The sequence below is a fragment of the Terrapene carolina genome, unplaced genomic scaffold, assembly GCF_002925995.2.
Source record: "Terrapene carolina triunguis isolate 2854851 unplaced genomic scaffold, T_m_triunguis-2.0 Scaffold231, whole genome shotgun sequence".
NCBI classification, from domain to species: domain Eukaryota; kingdom Metazoa; phylum Chordata; order Testudines; family Emydidae; genus Terrapene; species Terrapene triunguis.
The window spans coordinates 3,907,243-3,920,442 of record NW_020664582.1 but is presented as its reverse complement, the minus strand read 5'-3'; the positions used below and the strand labels follow the sequence as shown (position 1 = coordinate 3,920,442).

Sequence of the window (13,200 nt, the reverse complement as noted above, 5' to 3'; positions counted from 1 at the left end):
GGGGGGGAGGAGGAGGGCAGATTGGGGCACCCCTTCCCCCCGCGCCGGGAGCTGAGGGAACTAGGCCGCCGGGGGGAGGGGGAGCTGCGTGGTGGAAGCGGGGGAGGGGCTCAGACTGGGGTGCTTGGAGGGCCCTAATGGGGGTTAGGGTCTTTCCTTCCCCCTGCGATGGAGGTGGCTGTCGGTCGCGTTGGAGTCTCCCCCCCACCTCCTCCTTGGTGGCAGGCGGAGTGTGGGGGGGGGTCCCCTTGTGTTCTCTCGGGGCGGGGCCTAAAGAGGATTTGAGGGACTCCCTTGTGGTCCCCCCGTGAACGTGCCCAGGGTTTCCCCCCTTCCCTGCTAGGCTGGGGTGCTGCTCAGTAACAAAGCTCCAGGAGGCGATGGCTTGTCTCTGTGGGGCTGAGTCCCCCCCTTACGGGGAGGGTCTGCGGCTGTCACAGCCCCTCTTTCCCCCGAAGCAGCGGGCATGGCGCTCCCCCCTGCTCTGGGGAAGGGTGGGCATCTTCCTCCTCCCTTCTTTTGTTTTAAGCTCTAAAGTAGGAGGCTCGGGGTGGGGTGGGAATCTGGCACGCCTGGGGTCTGGGCTGGAGGCGTGCGGGTGCCGGGTAGGGGGCTGGGACTGGGGGCGCAGGATGGAAGACGGTGGCGAGATCCTGCTCTGCCCCAGGTGTCTTGGGGGAGGGGAGGCGATAGACAAGGTCGGGGTCGCTGCTTGGTTCACTTTCTGACTCGCTTCTCGATCTCCCCTCCCCCTTCCTTTGTCCCTGGCCTGACCAGCCTTGCATGGCTAGCACAGTGCCTCCGCCACTGCTGCTGATACAAGGGGACCTGGCTCGGCTCGGCCTGTCCCGGCGGCAGCGCCGAGCATGCGCGGGGCCGCCCGGGCGGCTGGTCTCACAATGCAGCTCCATGTGCTGCGAGCTGCCAGATTTAAAGAGAAATGATCCAGCAGTTGTGGCTGTGTCGGCTGCAGCAAGCAGCGTGTCATTTTCTTTTCTCCCTCCCTGCCGGAGCACATGCTCCCCCTGGATCCCTCTAGTTTCCTGCTACCAGAATGAAGTAATCCCCTTTAAAAACAGATTTACCCGGTATTTGACTAAGGTGTTAGTCAAACCTAATGGCCTTTCCCTTGTCTTGTGCAAAAAAAGATTGCTTCACATCATAAGGAAATGTATGGTATGAAGTATAACTAAACTCTGACAAATGAGGCTTTAGTGAGTGGAGGAGTCACACAGGGGAAGGAGTCATTCAGTGACAATGGAAACCCAAGTGTAGCTCTAGTGTCAGAGGAATTACTGGAATTAGACTTGAAAAAAAGCAGTAGAAATTGTCCTGTACAGGGGCAGTCCTTCCTGGGACTCGTTCCCTCAGCAGAATGAGGGAACAAGATGACGAGTAGCTCTCTTCCAGTATTAATGTCTAGCTTGCGACATAAGCAATTTTTAGACTGTTTTTTTATATAAACTTAAAAAAAAATGCAACTTCCTGCTCTCTCTTGCTTTAAATGAGTAGGTCTACATTGCAAAAGAATGCATGAACTCAGGTTACTAATGTGAGTTAAAATGAGGGTGACCAGATAGAAATCAGGACACTTTTGGGGGGAGGGGGGGTTAGTTGCATATATAAGACCAAGCTCATAATATTGGGAGAGTCCGATAATATTGGGATGTCTGGTCACCCTCGTTAAAATAACAGTGAAGACAAGGCAACTCTGCTCTTAATTCAGGTTAGCAACTAGAGTTCAACCCCAGGCTCCTCTAAGGTTTGAACTCTAGCTGCTGACCCAGATTAAAAACCAAGTTGGTGTGTGTTCACTGATTTAACGTTACCTACATTAAACAAATTCTGTCTGGTAAACTACACGTGTAACAGTGTTAACTAGTGTATAATCTCTTAAAGATGGTGTAGGAAAAGTTGTAAGGAAGGTGTCCAATGCATAATGAGGCTAAAATTAATAGTGTTAGCAATGGCAATGTTGAATGTATCGGTTCACTTTTTGCAGTACTGAAAATCTTATGGTCTCGACACTCAGTGTATAGAGTTGTCCAGAAATCCTATAGTTTCTTAGAAGGACTTACTGTTTGCATCTTTTTGTGAATAGGCATTGGGTGTATGCAGTGAAAGTGGTCTATTTTGTCGTAACTGCAATAAAGATTTTCTGCTTCAAGTCACTGATGCTTCTCTGACAAAATGAATAATCAAATGCCTCAAAGACACGGCTTATGATCACAAACCAAAAATTCTTGGTTATATATTGTTTAACTTAAGAGTTACGAGACCAAATGATGGCATAAATCAATAGACACAGTACATTACTGTTTTGGTGGCATTACTCCTGAAGATTGCATAATTTGATATTAGATTTCTTGAAAGAATGGTAAAGAAACTATGTAGATTTGATTTCTGTAAGGAGTCTCTGAAATCCTGGGTGGCTCCAGCATAGGGCTAACAAGAAAAAAGTATGGGTAACTTCAGAGACTGGGCACTTGAGTGTACAGGTAGAATTGGTTTCAGTACTTTGGGCTTAACTTGTATGCCCTTTCTGTTGATGAACTCCTGCTTAACTGAAACTTCAGTTTTAAAATGTGCTTTCACACATTTTAAAAGACAACTAGTGAGACAACTTTAAAAACTTGTCACCATTGCCATCACTAATTCAACAGTATTGGGAGGAACAGTGCAAATGCTCTGTAATAGTACTTGGAACAGATCTAACCCAGTGTTACGCTAATGCAGCTGGTAGCCCTTCCCCACGTGGGTTCCCATTGTAGAATTCTGTGGTGCGCTGAACCTATGGTAAAGTCTAAACTTTTGGGAGGGAGGAGGGGGAGGTAAAGGGACCTTGAAGTCTTTGAAGTACTACTTCTGCTTGTCAAAATGATCACCCAAAGGACACTTCTCCATGTTTTGATAGCATGGATGGGATTTCTAAAAAGCAAATTGAGCAGAAACTTGAGACTCTCAGACACTGCTCTTTTTGATAGGCCACTTGAAATCCTAATGCAGAGGTTAGACTTGATGATGTCTGTCATCTGACCCACTGCTGGCTGCCTTCTTCCAAGTCTGTTTAATTTTTTCACACCCACAATATTTGCTGTACCTCCAAACAAACTGTAACCTACTAATATTCTGATACTGCTGTTTGCTTCTGGTGGGACTAGTACTTCACACTCAGCACTATGCATAGTAGGAAGGCTGGTGAGTCACAGGATGGGATGCAGGGCGGGGGCTGAGTAAAGACAGCAAGTACATGTCTGAGATGCTTTGTGTGATCAAAGTTTGGTAAAATAGTTACCCTTATCTTTTTAAGTAGTAGGAGATTACCTGAGCACAAGAGGTCTGAATCAGAGCTGTTAGACTTGGAGCAAGGGGTGGGTGGGGAGCCTGAGAGCTGAAGGTAGAGGAAAAAAATAGTGGATCTAAGAGCCATCAGTAGGGCAAGGAGTGGGATAGAGATTGACTGCATTCTCCCAATGTAGTTAGGAGGGAGAAAAGTGGGGTCATAGCAATTATAATCCCACTTCCCTTCTACTTCTACTGGTAGTAAAGTACTTGGTATAGGAAATTGTTTCCCTCCTCCCACCCCCAATCTCTGGCAAAGTACCATAGACTTCAATAGAAGTTGGTTGGCACTGTATGTATCCAAGAGCAGCTTTTAACCAGGGTATCACTATCTTTAAAGTAAGCCATCTTCCCCACTAGCTAGAAATGTAACTTTTTCTAAAAGAAAATACAAACTTGAGCAGAACCTTTAATTAAACATCTTTAAACATGGAGATGTAATGACACTAGGGAAAGCTGTAGGCACTCTTCATGTACAATCTGCCACAATATGCTACCCTGGTTATCTTTTTGCATTGTGGGAAGTCTAGCTACCAGAAAGCTGGTTCCCAGTAGTGCTGTAACTTAAATCTTGAGTTGCTGCTGCCAATGCTTCTGTCAGCTGACAGGGTGATCCTCTTGCCTGTATGAAAGTAATAGGGTTAGCACTTGGCTATGACTTTTCTTGTCCTGGATAACACTAACATCTAAAGCTGTAGATGTGTTGAGCCTAATTTCTCAACCTGACGTGAGATGTGAATATATCTGATTTCGTATCCAACTTTCTTCCTCTTTCCACCTTGCTCTAAGGGTATGTCTACACTACGAGACTAGTTCGGTTTTACTTAAATTGAATATGTGGAATCGATATTACAAAGTCGAACGTGTGTATCCACACTAAGGACAGTAATTCGACTTTGTGAGTCCACACTAACGGGGCAAGCGTCAACATTGGAAGCAGTGCACTGTGGGCAGCTATCCCACAGTTCCTGCAGTCCCCGCTGCCCATTGGAATTCTGGGTCGAGCCCCCAATGCCTGCTGGGGAAAAAAATGTGTCGAGGGTGGTTTTGGGTAACTGTCGTCATTCAACCGTCACTCCCGCCTTCCCTCCCTGAAAGCGCCAGCAGGCAATCAGTTTGCGCACTTTTCTGGTGAGTGACAGCGCGGACGCCACAGCACTGCGAGCATGGAGCCCGCTGCGACCATCGCTGCAGTAATGGCCGTTGTCAACACCTTGCACCTTATCGTCCACCTTTTCCAGAGGCAGATGCTGAGAAATCAGGCAAGGAGGCTACGGCAGTGCGGTGAGGACATGAAGTCTTGAGAGTGGCACAGACCTCTCACAAAGCACGGGCCCCTGCGCCGTGAACATCATGGTGGCAATGGGTCATGTTGATGCTGTGGAACGGCGATTCTGGGCCCGGGAAACAAGCACGGACTGGTGGGACCGCATAGTGCTGCAGGTCTGGGATGAATGACAGTGGCTGCGAAACTTTCGGATGCGGAAGGGAACTTTCCTGGAACTTTGTGAGCTGCTGTCCCCTGCCCTGAAGCGCAAGGACACCGGGATGCGAGCAGCCCTGACTGTCCAGAAGCGAGTGGCCATAGCCCTCTGGAAGCTTGCAACGCCAGACAGCTACCGGTCAGTCACGAACCACTTTGGCGTGGGCAAATCTACCGTGGGGGTTGCTGTGATGCAAGTAGCCAACGCAATCGTTGAGCTACTGCTGTCAAAGGTAGTGACCCTTGGAAACGTGCAGGTCATCATAGATGGCTTTGCCGCTATGGGATTCCCAAACTGCGGTGGGGCTATAGATGGAACTCACATCCCTATCCTGGGACCACTAGGCCAGCCAGTACATTAACCGAAAGGGCTACTTTTCAATGGTGCTGCAAGCACTGGTGGACCATAGGGGACGTTTTACCAACATCAACGTCGGATGGCCGGGCAAGGTTCATGACGCTCGCGTTTTCAGGAACTCTGGTCTGTTTAGACGGCTGCAGGAAGGTATTTACTTCCCAGACCACAAAATAACTGTTGGGGATGTGGAGATGCCTATAGTGATCCTCGGGGACCCAGCCTACCCGCTAATGCCCTGGCTCATGAAGCCCTATGCAGGCGCCCTGGACACTGAAAAAGAACTGTTCAACTACCGTCTGAGCAAGTGCAGAATGGTGATGGAGTGTGCTTTTGGACGTCTCAAGGGGAGATGGAGAAGCTTACTGACTCGCTCTGATCTCAGCGAAACCAATATCCCCATTGTTATTGCAGCTTGCTGTGTGCTCCACAATCTCTGTGAGCAAGGGGGAGACCTTTATGGCGGGGTGGGAGGTTGAGGCAAATAGCCTGGCTGCTGATTACGCCCAGCCAGACAGCCGTGCGATTAGAAGAGCCCAGCGGGACGCGCTGTGCATCCGGGAGGCTTTGAAAGCTAGGTTCCTCAGTGAGCAGGGTAACCTGTGACTATTCTCTTTGTTTAAAGAGAAGCTGAACCTGCCCCCGTTTCTTTACCCAGTTTATGTTGACTATCCTCTCCAGCTACATACCCCGTTCACCCCATCCCCCCCTTCCAACACACGTTTAAAAATAAAATAAATGGAACTTTGTTAATGAACACCGTTTTCTTTATTACGGGTTTCGCGGTAAAGTGTTGAAACTGGGACGCAGACTGTAGTGGGGAGCGGGCGTAGTGATGGAAAGGACCGCTGCATAAGATCTCTAACCGCCCTCCCCCGCCACAGACGCACATAGCCCCCCCCCCCCCCCCCCCCCCCCGGAACATGAAAACCACCTCCAAGACTGACCAGGGTGCCTAGTGACTGCAGTGTGTGTGTGTGTGTGTGTGTGACCTGCTGCTGAACCTGCCCCCCTGTCTGTACCCTGGTAAAGGTGACTGTCCTGTCCAATTACCAACCCCCTTCAAACACATTCTCCTCTGAAAGAACATGATGGAAACAGTAATTAACAGAAACGTATTTTTTATTAGCAACTACACAGTTAGGGGATGAAACTGGGCGGGGGGCTTGGGTGAGGCGGGAAGGAAAGGACTTATTCCCCAAAATTTGATGAGAGCCTTCTGGTACTTGAGCAGTCTGCAGGGGTGGAGTGACAGTTTTCACGGCCCTTGCTGCCCCTCCTTCTTGGGACTTTGTGGCGGGGGAGGGTGGTTAGAGAGAGACTGCAGCGGGGCTCTGTCCTCCTGCCTCCGGTCCTGCAGAACATCCACAAGGTGCCGGAGCGTGTCCGTTTGCTCCCTCATTAGTCCAAGCAGCGTTTGAGTCGCCTGCTGGTCTTCCTGCCACCACCTCTCCTCCCGTTCTATGTGTGATCTATGGATTTGCGACATGTTCTCCCTCCACTGGGTCTGCTGGGCCGCCTCGGCTCGGGAGCAGCCCATAAGTTCTGAGAACATGTCGTCCCGTGTCCTTTTCTTTCTCTGCCTAATCTGCGCCAGCCTCTGGGAGGGGGATGCCAGGGTAGGTCGGGAGACAGTCGCAGGTGTGGGATGGGAAAAAGGGAGTGAATTCCTCACAAAGATAACTTTTTGTGAACAATGAACATAGTCTTTCTCTGTGAACAAGACCATGCACAGCACCTATCACATGCGCACTCAGGACAAGGTCGAATTTTTGGCCTTCACATTCAGTGCCTGGGGTCTTGCAGTGGAGATCAGACAAGCAGGGCAGGACAGCGGAATTCGGGTAGCAGGCTGACATGGTAAGTCGTAGACTTTTGGCTGCTTAAAACTTAAATTATAGCAGTGCCCTCCTTTCACGTTCAAAGCAATGCTCCTAGCGTTGGCCAGTTCCTGCTGCCGGCAATCCGGCAAGCATGAACTCTGCCCCTGTCCCACCCCCTCGCGGCTGTCCCCCGGGAAAGATCCCTGTATGCTGCCCCTCTCCCGCCTCCACCGCTTGGCTGTAAAACGCCGGTTACAGTTCTGTAATGGAACAAGCAAGCAGTCCCAACAGTAACATTCCCCTAATTCTAAGCAGGTCACCATGAGCGACATCACTCTGCTGAGGATTTCTGGGACAGAGAAAGACCGCATGCTGCGTGAAAGCCAGCAAAAACCAGGGCCGTATGCCACCATGCTCTGCAAGGCAATGATCCCAGAGTACTTGATGATAGCCTGGCACGGAAAAGTTTCCTACCACGAGGACACAATAAGGCCGCTCTCCCCAGGAACCTCATGCAAAGGCTTTCCAATTACCTCCAGGAGAGCTTCGTGGAGATGTCCCATGAGGATTTCAGCTCTATCCCCGGACATATAGACCTTCTTTTCCAGTAGTTGCACTGGCAAGGACTAAAAAGTAGAGCGCCTAGGGCAAACTAATCATGAAAAACCCATTGTTAATATTGTTAATATTCCTGTTCTGTTCAAAATAAATGTTTACATGTTTTAAACACTTACCGACTGATCCTTCCCCTGATTCTGGGTCCTGGTTAACACCTGGGGACGGTTGGTAGGGGATCTCTGTGAGGGTGATGAAGAGATCCTGGCTGTCGGGGAAATCAGCGTTGTAAGCGCTGTCGACTGCCTCGTCCTCCTCATCTCCTGCCTCATCTTCCCCGTCCGCTAATATCTCCGAGGGAGCGGCTGTCGACAATATCCCATCCTCAGAGTCCACGGTCAGTGGTGGGGTAGTGGTGGCAGCCGCACCTAGAATGGAATGCAGTGCCTCGTAGAAACGGCATGTCTGGGGCTGGGATCCGGAGCGTCCGTTTGCCTCTTTGGTCTTCTGGTAGCCTTGTCTCAGCTCCTTGATTTTTCACGCAGCATTGCGTTGCATCCCGGCTGTATCCTCTCTCTGTCATGGCTTTTGAGATCTTCTCGTAGATCTTTGCGTTCCGTCTTTTCGATCGCAGCTCGGAAAGCACGGATTCATCGCCCCACACAGCAATCAGATCCAAGACTTCCCGATCAGTCCATGCTGGGGCCCTCTTTCTATTCTGAAACTGCATGGTCACCTCTGCTGGAGAGCTCTGCGTCGTTGCCAGTGCTGCTGAGCTCGCCACGATGTCCAAACAGGAACTGAGATTCAAACTGCCCAGACAGGAAAAGGAATTCAAATTTTCCCGGGGCTTTTCCTGTGTGGCTGGTCAGAGCATCCGAGCTCGGACTGCTGTCCAGAGCGTCAACAGAGTGGTGCACTGTGGGATAGCTCCCGGAGTTATTAGTGTCGATTTCCATCCACACCTACCCTAATTCGACATGGCCATGTCGAATTTAGTGCTACTCCCCTCGTTGGGGAGGAGTACAGAAATCAAATTTAAGAGACCTCTCTGTCGAACTAAATAGCTTCGTTGTGTGGATGGGTGCAGGGTTAATTCGATTTAACGCTGCTAAATTCGACATAACCTCCTAGTGTAGACCAGGCCTAAGATGCTAATAGATCTTGTCTGTCTGTCTTCAATGTAGACTAGACAGTCCTGGTTTTTTAGTAAAGGATGCATTGACAGAAGCAAGAAATAACTTTTCACATATCAAATTATAGACCCTATCAGTGTTACAATGTGCATGTACTTTCAGTATACCAACTAGATCCTGGACTAATACAAGAAGCTGTCAAATCTTGACTAAAGGAGTCCTATTGTGTAATCGAAGGTTAATAGTAGTCAAACTTAACATGGCAAGCTTTACTTTATATGGGACAGGCAGATGTAACATTCACACTGGTAATTAGTTGGTATTGTCCAACTCTGATTTTGTATTTAAAGGGGAAGCATTAATTACTACCATCACCAGAGCAGCAGTATTTCTGGGACAGCTGTACCAGAGAGAGAAGTGACCAAATAGGAACTAAACTTAAAGTGGATGGGCTTTTTGACTCCAGTGGCCTTCCCTACCGAGCAAATCCTTTGTCCTGAAGTATACCCTAATTAACGCTAGTAGCTTTCCCTTACTCCCCTTCCATCAAAGTAAATTAAGTTGCCAGACATCAACACAGCCAACTCAACCATGTTCTGGTTGGATTTTCTAATTTCTGTTGGTGACAGTAACCAAGGTGACCATTAAATTAAGAACTTTCTCTTCCTCTTCACCCCACAAAAAACTGTCAGCTAAGCATAATTACCCTTTTCTTTTGAGTTATAATACCTAAAGTATGAGTAACTCTAGATTTCTGATGGTAGCGATTTCTTTGTCTGCTCCTGGAGAACAGTGGAAGTTGGGAATACTACATGAATAGATTCTTTCATGTACAAGCCTTGGAAAAACAAGACACATCTCACTGAGAACATACTGGGTCAGACCAAAGGTCCATCTAGCCCAGTATCCTGTCTTCTGACAGTGGCCAATACCAGGTGCCCCAGAGGGAATGAACAGAACAGGTAACCATCAAGTGATGAAGTACTGACAAGGGATGCTGTGGGATGAGGAACAATCATAGTGCCTTCTGGGAATACCCACACAGTATCAAAACAAAAGTTTCTTCAATCAGGCAGATCAATTTTGGGGGGGTTTTTTTCACCTAAATTCCTTGAGAGATGGCCTGACTTCCAGGTACCTGTTTATGATAATGGCAAAGATTCTGTTTTGTCTTTAGTGTAGCTAAAACAGCTAACTGCTTCAGAAATGTGCTTCACAGGAAATGGATTAACTCAGTGGTCCCCCAACCTTTTTCATCTGTCGGGCACCAGATGACGAGCCGCGGAGGACCGTGGCACCAGACGAGCATCTGCCGAAATGCCACCGAGAAGCGGCAACGTCAATAGGCATCGCTGCCGAGAAGCAGCGTCATCCAGAGGCGTTGCTGCTGAAATGCTGCCAAAAATCGACGGCATTTCGGTGATGACGCTGCTTCTTGGCAGCCAGTACACAGGCACACTTAGATGCCCCAGCGGGCGCCATGGTGCCCATGGGCACTGCGTTGGGGACTTCTGGATTAACTTGTATCATAATTTCTTTTCTAATATGACTTCATTATGCTTGGTCCATCTTTCCTTAATCCTCATTTTTTAAAAAAATACATACTTTATTGTAACTAAGTAAGACTGCCTTCTGCTTGTGCTGGCTTGTGTCTTTCTAATGGAAAACGTAACTACATCTCCAGTTCAGAAAGGATTAAATAGGCATTTGTTTTAAGCTTTTTTCCTTTCAAAGCTGTAGTTCTACAGCTTTAAACATCCCAGCTGAGAATAACTGGTCCTCATAAATAAAACTCTTATCTCTGCCAGAAATACCAGTGTTCTGGATCATTTTCCTTCTTGTAAAATTACTACTTCAAACTCCCATCTCGATCTAAGCACCCTTGCTGGGACATTTTCAGGGTCTTCACTTAGCCTTGAAATCATGGTTCTAAAGCATGTCTGAACTATTTCTGCGGGAACAACACTAACTTTTTATGCAGTCATCTTAACTCATGCCAGATCCTCTTGATGCAACTTTGTCACTATTGCCGGTATTGAGGACCCAGTTCAACTAAATTGAAACTGGAAGAAGTACCTTTTGCTTGCTACTCTGAAAGGCCTTTCAGGGAAGTGTAGGGTTAGTGGAATAGTACAAGTGTCAACCAGAGTAAATATGAAAATCAGATCTTCTAAAGAAGGAAAAGATTGAGTAAGAATCTTGAAAATAGTGGGAAGGAGAGTTCTCATCTCTTAGGCTTGATTTCAGATTTGTGTAAACTAATGGTTTAACCAGTTTGTGTAGCAATTAATATCTCAGTCCTACCCAATCATCTCTACTGCTTCTTTTATACTGTAACTTGTACATCCTTGCAGGTAATGGTAGGAATAGCCCACCATGCCAGTGAAATTCATGCCTTCTTAGGGCAGGTCTGCCTTAGAAGCACTACATTGGCACCGCTGCAGTGCATCTGGTGAAGATACTCTCCCATCACCATAGAGCATCTCCCGCTGACATAGTGTGGTGTGGACAGCGCTTAGGTCACTAACTTCCGTCACTCGGGGGGGTGTCTTCCTCCCCCCCCCCCACATGCCCCTGGTTGATGTAAATTAGATCGACTTAAAGCAGTAGTGTAGACCTTCCCTCAGATTGAGCTTTGGCAGGATCTATTTGATATCTCCAAAGGCAGGACCTTCTGATTTAGCCACCTAAGTCACCCTGCAACACTCATACTTACTAGACATAAACTTCCCTTCTGCTCTTTGAGTCCAGGGTAGATCAACTGGAGCACTGATCAGATGTCTAGCCCCTGTAAGAACACTAAGTATAGCTATCTAAATGTAACAAGATTCCACAGAAATAACTGGCTCTCCTAATAACAAATGACTCAAATGATAGTCATGCTTTTGCTGGCCTTGATAGAATTGGTCAAGGTAGTTTATATCTTCTGAACAAGGAGGATTTCCTTCCTGTAGGAAATCAACTAAATACTCGAGAGCTAAAACTGGCTAGTCAAGCTAGCTGCAGTGACTCAAACCTGGTATTCACAAACTATATTCTGAAGAGTTGCTTGGGGAGAGAACCAACTTGTCTTACAGCAGTTCTGAATAACAATGCAGCCCAGAACTATGAATAACAGGTTTTAGTATCTTGCTGTTAGCAAAGGAAAACAAGCTGGAAAAGTTCCTTTTGAATTACTCAACTTTTCTCCTGTGCATGTTATGGGAAATGTTGCTGGTGCTATGGTTGTGGGGCTTTTGTTTTTGGTTTTGGTACTTTTGGGCAGAGTGCTAGGATGTTAACATCTCAATATGGCATATTCCTGTGTGCTGTCATCCCACTTCTAATGGGTGGATTCCCTGGAATGCATGCTATTATGTAGAACTAAATAAACAAATGCTGGCTCAAGTGTCATACTCTGAAAATCAGTGAGTTTGACCACTTTCATAACCAGTACGTTGTGGGTTCACACCAAAGACACTCAGATCATCTGAAATGAGATAGTAAACAAGACAATTACTTTTGCAACTTCTAAGGATTTGAATTTGACTACTTTAATCTATTTCCTAAATGTACCTGTTGCAATTATAATATGCTGTAACTTGTGCCTGTTTCCTCCTTGCAGGCCAATCAACTAAAATGTCAGACTTGGTAATTACTGGTAGTAAGCCTTATGGAAATGATCAGGAACAGTCAGCATGGATTCACCAAGGGGAAGTCGTGCCTGACTAACCTAATTGCCTTCTATGATGAGATAACTGGCTCTGTGGATGAGGGGAAAGCAGTGGATGTGTTATTCCTTGACTTTAGCAAAGCTTTTGATACGGTCTCCCACAGTATTCTTGCCGCCAAGTTAAAGAAGTATGGACTGGATGAATGGACTGTAAGGTGGATAGAAAGCTGGCTAGATCGTCGGGCTCAACGGGTAGTGATCAATGGCTCCATGTCTAGTTGGCAGCCGGTTTCAAGCGGAGTGCCCCAAGGGTCGGTCCTGGGGCCGGTTTTGTTTAATATCTTTATTAATGATCTGGAGGATGGTGTGGACTGCACTCTCAGCAAGTTTGCAGATGACACTAAACTAGGAGGCGTGGTAGATACACTAGAGGGTAGGGATCGGATACAGAGGGACCTAGACAAATTAGAGGATTGGGCCAAAAAAAACCTGATGAGGTTCAACAAGGACAAGTGCAGAGTCCTGCACTTAGGACGGAAGAATCCCATGCGCTGCTACAGACTAGGGACCGAATGGCTAGGTAGCAGTTCTGCAGAAAAGGACCTAGGGGTCACAGTGGACGAGAAGCTGGATATGAGTCAACAGTGTGCTCTTGTTGCCAAGAAGGCTAACGGCATTTTGGGCTGTATAAGTAGGGGCATTGCCAGCAGATCGAGGGACGTGATCGTTCCCCTTTATTCGACATTGGTGAGGCCTCATCTGGAATACTGTGTCCAGTTTTGGGCCCCACACTACAAGAAGGATGTGGAAAAATTGGAAAGAGTCCAGCGGAGGGCAACAAAAATGATTAGGGG

At 47.5% G+C, this 13,200-nt stretch overlaps 1 protein-coding gene across 2 annotated transcripts in view; it reads left to right on the top strand.

The window, feature by feature from the left end:
* The window catches only part of UBE2G1 (ubiquitin conjugating enzyme E2 G1), a 46,655-nt gene that overhangs the window by 530 nt on the left and 32,925 nt on the right, over positions 1–13,200 (top strand). The window lies entirely within an intron of this gene.